The 9,734-nt window shown below is 47.3% G+C and overlaps 1 protein-coding gene and 1 long non-coding RNA gene across 2 annotated transcripts in view; one reads left to right on the top strand and one right to left on the bottom strand.

Moving 5' to 3' along the window:
* The window catches only part of BDH1 (3-hydroxybutyrate dehydrogenase 1), a 35,218-nt gene extending 34,438 nt beyond the window's left edge, over window positions 1-780 (bottom strand). Inside the window, exon 1 of the mRNA XM_081831757.1 lies at window positions 645-780. The gene's annotated coding sequence lies outside the window, so the exon portion shown is untranslated. The remainder of the gene's footprint in view (window positions 1-644) is intronic.
* On the top strand, window positions 739-9,477 carry LOC115938626 (uncharacterized). Its single transcript, XR_004073673.2, has 3 exons — window positions 739-850; window positions 6,695-6,866; window positions 8,378-9,477. It is a non-coding gene; the product is annotated as an uncharacterized LOC115938626 (long non-coding RNA).
* Window positions 9,478-9,734: the final 257 nt, after the last annotated feature.

The raw sequence follows: 9,734 nt of genomic DNA, 5'->3' as shown, positions 1-9,734 counted from the left end.
CAGGCTCAGCTCGTGCTCCAGGCGGCCGAACCGGCAGCCTAACCGCTGTCTACCATCCTGCCCAGGGCGCCGCGGGAGGGGAGGAGCATTCCCCAAGTCCTGAGAACAGGGCTTCGTGAAGGACGCAATGTGGGGCAGGAGGAGGGAGATGCGGTGAAGGGGCGGGTCAAGCCTGGGGCTGGAACGACCGGCTTCGGTACTGGTTCGGCTTCCGACTATGAAATGACCTTGGGCCGCTTCCTTCCCTACTGGGGGGCCGGGGTGGTCTTTTGTAAAATGCGCAGGCAGGGAAGGATGAGTGCCGTGGGTTTCCCCTGGGCGCCTCGGGGCTGCGTGTTCAACCTGGGCCTCCTCCTGCTGAGCACATTATGCCTAATAAACGCCAGGCGGGCTCCCAGAGCGCGGACAGAAGGCCCAGGAAGGCGGTGGGTGAGGGCCACCTGGGACTGACACAGATCTGGACAGGATCCGTCCATCTTCCCACCCTTACCCCGACCGCAGCTGCAGGGCCAGACCTATAGGAATCTGTGCCCCATCCGCATCCTGGAGACTCGGCCAAGGGGTCGCGCAAGGCCAAACCAAACTGAGCAGGGGGCGTCGGCGCATCCCTCCTAAGCTGCCGAGATACGGACCCCTCCTCTTACCCCAAACCAAATGGGTGGAGGGGCTCCGGCTGCGGAGGGCCCAGCTGGCGCGTTCCCCTGAGACTGACGCTTCGCCGATACCCGCGCTCCTGGCTTGGACGACCGAGGGGGGGCGCTGCAGCCGTTTCCTTCTCGAAGCCCCTCTACACGCTCCCACTAGGGCGGCTTCCTCCTTCGGCTACCGGATGCGGCCGAGCCTAGACAAGGTGGGTGCACGCTGTCTGGCGGCGCGGGGCGGGGCGGGGCGGGGCGGACCGCGGGTGTCGCAGGGGCGGGGAGTGCTCCTGCGCTTTCTCCTTCCTCCTCCCGCGTCTCTCCTGGCCCTCGTCCCGCAGAGGGTACCCCCAATCTAGCTCCCAGCCCGAGATTAACCCCTTGCCGGGCGCTGATCTCCACCGCCAGGCGCGTTCTGGAGAGGCTGGGGCTCTCGGGCTGGAAGGAGCAGGTGCCGCACCAGGCACTGAGGGAACCTGGTGAGGAATGAGGCTCCTTCCAGCTTCTGTGCGTGTTTGCTGACGTTAGAACTCATCGGAGTTGGTTGGGTGGTTTTTATATTTGTCTTTAGATCGGATGGAATGCATTTAAAGAATTACTCCTATGAATCTTTAAAAAAGTAATTTAAGACTGGCACAGCTCCCAGAGTTTCAACAATAGAACGTCAGGGGCCAATTGGCCACAGATCAGGATGACCAAGCCAACTTTCTGCGATGAAAAACCGCCTGAGCAGAGAAGGAAACTATCCACAAATTAGTGACAGGAGCTATGTTTCCGTCAAATTACAGAAGCGCTGATTGGAAAGGGGCTATGCAGATGAAAACGGGAGGGAAGTGCTTGCCTGGTAGGGCTTTAAAAGAAACTTGTCAGCTCCGTTCCACGAGCTTCTTGAGAGTTACTGTTTCTTCTTTATCCCCAGCTCCTGACACATAGAGTCTTGAAGAATGGGAGGATCAAAAGGCAGGATGCACTTGATTCTCCGTACCCATTTTACAAACTCAAGCCCCGTACTTTCTTCGGTGTTTTGTTTCAGAATACTCACTCTGTACGCCATGCCACAGCCATAACATAAATCGTTACATTGGGTTGCTGGTTACACTTTGAGGGTTATGCATTGCTAGAAAAGCATTTAATTAAGGGAAGAATTCCTGACTGAGAATTAAATGGAAACGTAGTTCTATTTATGGAAGGCAGGGAAAGGACATTGCACCTGAAGTTATATCAGACTGCACCTGTGGCTGGCCTCACAGCTTCCCAGCCCATCTTTTTATTCCAGCTTTGCTGTGGCAAACGACTGCATACAGGTGTTACCTGAGAGCACCTTGCCTTGGCTGCACCTGTTGTCTTCTTGCCTCTGGTCTTCACTGTCACAGCAGCCAGGGACCCCTGCGGGGAAATCCCTCCCCAGTCTGACACATGCACATACCTGCAAATGCAAAAGAACTAACGCTTCTTGGGACAAGCTTTGAGCTGGTGGAGAAATACTCCCCTCTTCCATTCTTCCGATGGGCAGTTCTGAGGAGCATTCTGTGTAACTAAGAGGATAGAGCCCCAGTTGCCCACGGTGATGCCCAACTTTATCAGTTCAGTACTGCACCCTTGGCTTGCTTTTCTCTGTTCTTCCTTGCTTGCCTGATCTTCCCACCCCTCCACTCCTGTTCCTTGGGATTTGTTCCCAAAATAAACTACCTGTACCGAAATTCTTGCTCAGAGTGTTTTTCCCGGGAACCCGGACTAAGCCAGTCATTAAACCAAAAGAGGCATCTCTGCCCACCTTTCAGGGTCATTCTCAGCAGACCTTTCCCAAGTCTGCTAACAAGGAATCAATTTGTTCAGCCTGAGCTTTTGCTCCTTTTATCTCCCAGTTGCCCTGCCCTCTAGGGCATCACCAGTAAGCTCTCAGAGACAGGCAGGACGCATGGGGACTCCCAAGAGATAGGGCCAGCTGAAGGCCTGGGTCTAAATGAGTCTGACAAAGTCATTCTCAGAACCCCTTAAATTTCTCCCCTGTTTCCGAGGTCCTGGCTGCTGACTTTGAAACTAGAGAAACTCTCAGCTCTGGCGTTGAACATGGAAGTGGAGCTGATGTGGGACCCAATTCACTCCCAGTACAGTGTGTGCCAAGATTCTGTCTCCTTTCTGCCCTCCTCTTCCCCTCACCTCCTTGTAACAGCTGTTCCTCCACCCAGATACAAGGTCTCAGGCCAGGATGTGCGGCACATAGCACGTTTCATTTCATTTCAACACCAACGGTGCTGTTGCAAATTACGCAGCTCGTCTGGGAGGGAAGTGGCCCTTCGCCTCTGCCTTCAAGGAGGGAAATGAGACCTGTACATAAATTAATGAATCATTAGAAGTCCTATAAGTCTTCTAAGAGAGGGACATGTACGTGTAGTGGGAGTTCCTGGCAAGGCTTCAGGATGGGCTTTGTAGAGGAGGTAGCATCCTGAAAGGAGCCCCCTGAAGAGATCCCACTGCCCCGAGAGCCACAGTGTTGGCTCCCGTCCATATTAGTTCCTAACAGCCTCCTGGCTCACACGCTTCCTGAATCCCAGTCAAGCTAATCATTCCCTCATCTTCCGAGGCCCCAGCCCTCCCCCTCTAGACCTGGCCCAGTCCCACCTCTGAATGCCCTTGGTCTTCTCTGGCCTCAGTGTTAAGTGTTGAATGTCAATTGACACAGGTTAAATCCTGCCCTTGGCCAGCCACCTCCGAAGCCCGCCCTCCGGGAGCCCACCTGTGCAGCCCTCTGTGCTGAGCATTGCTGGGAAAGAGAGAACAATAACACCATTTACTATTCCAAACCCTACAGGGCTTCTGTTTGTTTTGATACAATTGAATTTTCTTTAAAAAAAAAAAAATGGGGGTGGGGGGCTAAATATCATGCCCTTAATTCTGCAGAATTTGGAAGTATCAAGCAGCTTTTTTCTAGAATTTACAGTGAAACGAAGAAAAAGCCCAATGGATTATTCTAAAAGCAGTGGTGCTCAGAATCTAATGCGCTGAAAAGAGCCCTTGATCCTGACGTTACTATAATACTGAATTCTGCTCATGACTCAGAAATGGAGGCCCAGCCTTTTCCCTGCAGTGAATGAGCAAGTAAGACAAGAGCTTGGACCTTTCTGGAAAAAGAGGGGCAGTATCAGGCACCCGCATCCGCACCCCCTTTCTTGACTCTTGACTCCGATGTATTTAATTAAAATTTTGGGGTTTTTTTAACCACAGTTTGGTATGAGGAGTAGTTTTTAAATTTTTTACTTTTTAAGTGGGCTCTGTGCCCAACATGGGGCCTGAACTCAGGACCCTGAGATCAAGAGTCACATGCTCTACCAAGTGAGCTAGGCAGGTGCCCCAGTAGTTTGGAAATTTAAGCAAAGTTTCTTTGAGGTAATTGGGATCTTTGAAGAGGGAAAGTATGAGAAGGTAAAAAACAGTGCCTCTGCCCATTCACCCCAAGCTAGAGCAACCCATAAGTCTCCTTCCTTCCTTCTTTCAGTTTACATCTGAGCCTTATTATATATCACAGGCATTGTGCTTTGTTCTCAGAATGTAGTGATAACCAAATGCTGGGTCCCTCTCTTCAACAGCACAACTTAGCAGTTAATTGCTATGTACCAGACACTATGCCAAGAGCTTTGTGTGCATTATGTCACTTAATCTCTGTAACAATCTTAAAGGTGACCTGAGATCATCCCCATTTTGCATCTAAGGAAGTTGAGGCCTAGAGAGGTCAGATAACTGCCCATAGCAACACAACTAGCAAGTGACAGAGACAGATGCCATGTGAGTCCATCCTATTCCAAAGACTTTCTATCTTTCTTTTCTTAGAGAGAGAGAATGTACACAAGCCAGGGGCAGGGGGGCAGGATAGGGAGAGAGAGAATCTCAAGCAGGCTCCATGCTTTGCACAGAGCCTGACGTGGGGCTCGATCTCACGACCCTGAGATCATGACCTGAGCCGAAATCAAGTTGAACGCTCAATGGACTGAGCCACCCAGGCGCCCTCCAAAGACTTTCTTTAAGCCTACCACCAATTGTCCTAAGGTTCTTGCTTAAAAAAAGAATGAAAATTCCAGTTTATAAGGGTATTTGGAATAGAGAATTTTTTATAACCTGTTGGGCATTGTTTCTGTGCATGATCTAACAGAAGCTCAAACGCCTTATTACATGGAAATTTCTTTCAACAAATACAATACAGATGCCAAGATCTGATGCCCTCAACTAGGAAAAGTAATTATAGGTTCTAATTGACCATATAAACTTTGAAAGAGAAAAATATGGGACAAGATTCTCAACCCTTAAATCTGATTTAATTTTCTGACCTTCAAATTCTGTTTTTTCAAAGAATATTTGTTACAGTAAACTCTTAAAAATCAGGATACCAAACCATATGCTTATTTTTATTCATAGCTTTTCAATTTTTTTTCAAATGAATATTTTTTTTTTTTAATATTTTCTGCTTCTTGCTACCAAGGACAGAGCCTACTATTTCAAAAGGGAAATCAAATTGCCAGGCTGCTGCCTCTCTATTTTCCCAAGGCATATCTGGTCCTCCCCAACTCCCTCTCCCCAACCAGACTCTTCCCAAGACTTGAAGGCTCTCCTTCTGTTGATATTTCTCACATTCAGTGTTCACTCACCTTAGCTGGTGGTGGGTAACAATCCCCTCAACAAGTGCCCCCTCAGCACTATCAGCAGGCAGGGTACTCTCCAGGTAAGTTACAAGGCAGATACACCTGGAGTCCTCTTAATGCTCAGTTAATAGTGTATAATACACACCCCTGGAAATCTCTTCCAAAATGTGTGTGTATTATTTCAATGCTTGCCTCTAGCAGGGAAGGGAAATTCTCACACTCATTTCATAAAACGAACTAATGATAAAATACAATATTTAGAGTTCTGGATGTTTGTGTGTTTGTCACTAAATAGGCAAAGTTCAGCTTTGTAAATGTTTGCTTTAAGCTTAAAATGTCTGTAGGTTTGGCCCTCTGACAAGCAGAGGGTCAAGAGTAAATGCCACTGATTAGGGATAATTAAGAAAAAATTATGCCAAAAGGCAGCTCCAACCGACTTCATCTTAAGCTCCCCCTACCAGGTATATGTAGACATAAATGAACATAGGAAATGGCCTGAACAGAAGGAAATATCCAGAGAATGCCCTGAGCATGACCCAGAATCAGGGCCTGAGAAAGACTTCAAGATGGCCAAGTAGCTTTAGACAGAGTCAGTTGTGACAAGGTGGGACCAAAACATACCCCTTGAACATCACGATGGAGGTAAGGAAGAGTATGTCTGGAGTATAGGAGATCCCTTAAGGGTGTCTCTTAGTATTACCATGCCCTGTCATTAAAGTCAGTGGAAAATTACAACAATCAAATTCAGGCGAGATTACTAATGACCTTGATCCTCCATGAATGATGGTTCGGGGCATCCTACCAGGTAAAGAAACACATCAGCCAAGGACAAAGGGAATATGGAATGAAAGTAGGAAAAGGTAATTATAAATATCAGCTACAACCGCATTCCCAGTTACAGAAAACAAGGACTGTAATTGTCATGAGGATTTCTTCCTTATTTTGTGGTGTGTGTGTGTGTGTGTGTGTGTTTAATATCTTTGTTTTCTTTCCTCTATTATCCCCTTATGTAACATAAGATGTTCTGACTTTATATCATAGTATTGTTAACTTTACAGCATAGTATTTCAGTTATGGGATATCAAGGAGAAGAATAAACATCACCTAAGGACTTTGCATCCTCTTCTAGGGAAAGGGTTAGTGCATTTTCAATTATATACAAGATAGTCATATCAAGTTAGGTGGAATTATTACCTTATTATTGTCTTTATTTGGAGAGTAAGTGCGGTTTAAGGAGATATGTATGGATGCCATGTTGACATGGAATGGCTGTTGATGTTGAATCTTGTATGTCAACTTGGCTAGTCCACAGTGCCCATGTGTTTGGTCAAACATTATTCTGAATGTTTTTGTAAATATGTTGTTAGGTGAAATTAATATTTAAATCAGTGGACTTTGAGTAAAGCAGATTATCCTTCATAGCGTGGATGGCCTCATCTAACCAAATGAAGGCCTTAATAGGAAGACTGACCTCTTCGGGAGAGGGAATTCTGCTGGCAGGCCACCTTTGGACTCTTCTCTGGCGCTCTTCCCTGGGTCTCTACCCTGCTGGCCTACGCTGATGCTTTTGAACTTGCCAAGCCTCTACAATCATGTGAGCCAATTCCTTAAAATCTTTCTCTCTTTCCCTCTCTCTCCCCCAAACCCTTGCTCTTCCCAGCCCTCTCTTCATTTATATACATCCTGTTGATTCTGTTCCTCAGCAGAACCCTAACCTTAATACACCCACTCAGAGTGGTCTGCTTCCCTAACTGGACCCTGAGACAACATTGAAATAGATCCCTCTACTCTGGAATCGGTCCCTCTTTCTGTCTGGGAGGCCAGGACCCCAAAGGCGCAGGGAGGGCCGTTACTGCAAAGGCAGAACTGACAGTGTGCAGGGAAGTGAGATGTTGGCTGGCATTCAGGTCACAGGTCAGAGGCAGAAGGGTTGCTCTTCAGGCCAAGCTAGGCTGTGGCAAGCCTTGCTTTTCACCCTCTCCTTCTCCCCAGGTCCCTGCTGTCACTGCCCTGCAGGGGCTCACAGCCCAAGGAGAGGGACTGTGGCACTCCAGGGCAGCTTGGGCTCGATGATGTAACAGGCAAAACCATGGGCTCCAGGAGGATGGAAGAGGAAGCTGTTCCTCCAGATTGGGGCCAAGCAGCAGGCTTCACAGAGGAGGTGACTGCCTTGGATTGCAGATTCAAAGATCGATAGAATATTTTTCCTCCAAATTTGTATCTTGAAAAAGTTTAAACTTACAGAAAAGATGAAGAGTATAATGAACACCCATACAGCCATAATCTAAAGTCCCAATTGTTAACAGTTGGTCATGTTTGCCTCCCCTAAACACACATACATACACTTACACTTAGACACTTTGCTGAGCCATTTGAAAGTCTGTTGCAGATAGACATTACGGCACACCACTCCCAGATATTTCAGAATCTATTTCAAAGGAACAAGGCAATAAGGCAATTCTCCTATACAACCATGATACTATATTGTCACATTCAAGAAATTTAACACTGTTAACAGTAGTAGGATCCGGTTCATCTATACTCAAATTTTTTTCAGTTGTCCCAATAATGTCCTTTTGTAGTTTTGTAGTTTTCTTTTCCCTCGGTCAAGATTCCAACTGAGGATAGTGACTTGTGCTTACTTATCATGTCTCTTTAGTTTCTCTTAATCTAGAACAGTCCCCTGCCTTTTCTTTTTGGGGACAGGGTCTTTCATGATATTGACAGTTTGATGAATCCAGACTAGTTGTGGGCCAAACCAGTGGCCAGACTGGAAGGAAGAGCTGATAGAAATGAAGAGAGTCTAAAGAGATGAGGCTGAGGAGTAGCTGGGCTCAGGTGGGGTTGGGGTGGGGAGCTGGGGAGTTTGAATTCCATGGTGTTTGCAGTGTCCCCTTGACTCCTGGCAGATTCAGTGGGTGATAATAGGTGTGTTCTCAAGGTTATACAACCACCAGCAACCTGTCCTTTTTTAGGGGATCCTGGCCAGCCGGGGTATCTCTGGGTTATTCTAGCACAATGTTTCCTCATAGTGGAAAACTACTTCAGGCAGACCAAGTGTTTCTGGAACCTCTCCTTACTTCTTCATCCCTCCCATCTCACCAGGTTCTGCAGCCGGCCTCCAGTGCAACTGCCCAGTATTCTCGTTCCTCTCTCCCATCACTGGCTCGGGTATGGGGAGGCAGAGGATGGAAACACAAGTTGGCATCCTAGTGGGTCAATGAGAGTGGAGTCAAAGAGCATGGGACATGAGGAGAAGCACAAAGGGCAACGGGGTAAGCTGGACGCAAAAGACCACCAGACTGAGCAGCCCAGTCTTCCAGTCCCGAGCGAGCTGGAAGCAAAGGCAGAACTGGCAGTGTGCAGGGAAGTGAGATGTTTGCTGGCATTCAGGGCACAGCAGGTCATCCTTAGAGGTGTTTCCTCAAATGGCTGCTCATTTTCTTGCATGATGTGAGGCTGCGGCAGCCACAAGAGAGAAGGATGAGAGCCATGCTTGCAGGGAGTGTTCTGATAAGTAGAAGCTGGTTCAAGGGATGGGTCCCACTCACGCACACAGTAGTAATAGAACTTCACCCATGGTTGAAGGACTTGCAGCAGGAAGTCAGAGGCCTAGTGTCATGTCCCTAAGGAGTGCCCAAGAGACACACTACACCCAGACACTCAATGGCAAGGCTGGAAAGCAAGAAAAGGAAATGAAGTATAAATAAAAGGAGTCAAAACTGCTCTTACTGCAGGCCCTATAATTACTAATCCAGACTATTCAGGATAGTTAACATCATAGCTATTAGAATAATCATGGAGTTTGGGGACACCTGGGTGGCTCAGTCAGTTGGGCCTTTGGCTCAGGTCATGATCCTGGAGTCCTGGGATCGAGTCCTGCATTGGGCTCCTTGCTCAGCAGGGAGCCTGCTTCTCCCTCTCCCTGCTGCTCCCCCTGCTTGTGCTCTTGCTCTCTCTCTGACAAACAAATAAATAAAATCTTAAAAAAAAAAAAAAAAAGAATAAGGGCGCCTGGGTGGCTCAGTCATTAAGTGTCTGCCTTCGGCTCAGGTCATGGTCTCAGGGTCCTGGGATCGAGCCCCGCATCGGGCTCCCTGCTCAGCAGGAAGCCTGCTTCTCCCTCTCCTACTCCCCCTGCTTGTGTTCCCTCTCTCGCTGTTTCTCTCTGTCAAATAAATAAATAAAATCTTAAAAAAAGAGAATATACTGCTTCTTTTAGGCCTTAATAAACTTTTTATTTTGAATAATTTTAGATGTACAGAAAAAATCCCATCTACTCTTCACCTGCTTTCCCCTAATGTGAACATTTTATATAAACATAATGTATTTGTCAAAACTGAGAAACTAATATTGACACATCACTATTAACTGAACTCCAGACTTTATTTGGATTTCACTAGTTTTTTTCACTAATGTCCTTTTTCCATCCTGGGATCTAATCTAAAATACCACATCACAT

Source organism: Leptonychotes weddellii, chromosome 1, assembly GCF_054177405.1.
Source record: "Leptonychotes weddellii isolate Sample4059 chromosome 1, ASM5417740v2, whole genome shotgun sequence".
NCBI classification, from domain to species: Eukaryota; Metazoa; Chordata; class Mammalia; order Carnivora; family Phocidae; genus Leptonychotes; species Leptonychotes weddellii.
This window is presented reverse-complemented; position numbering and strand designations above follow the sequence as displayed.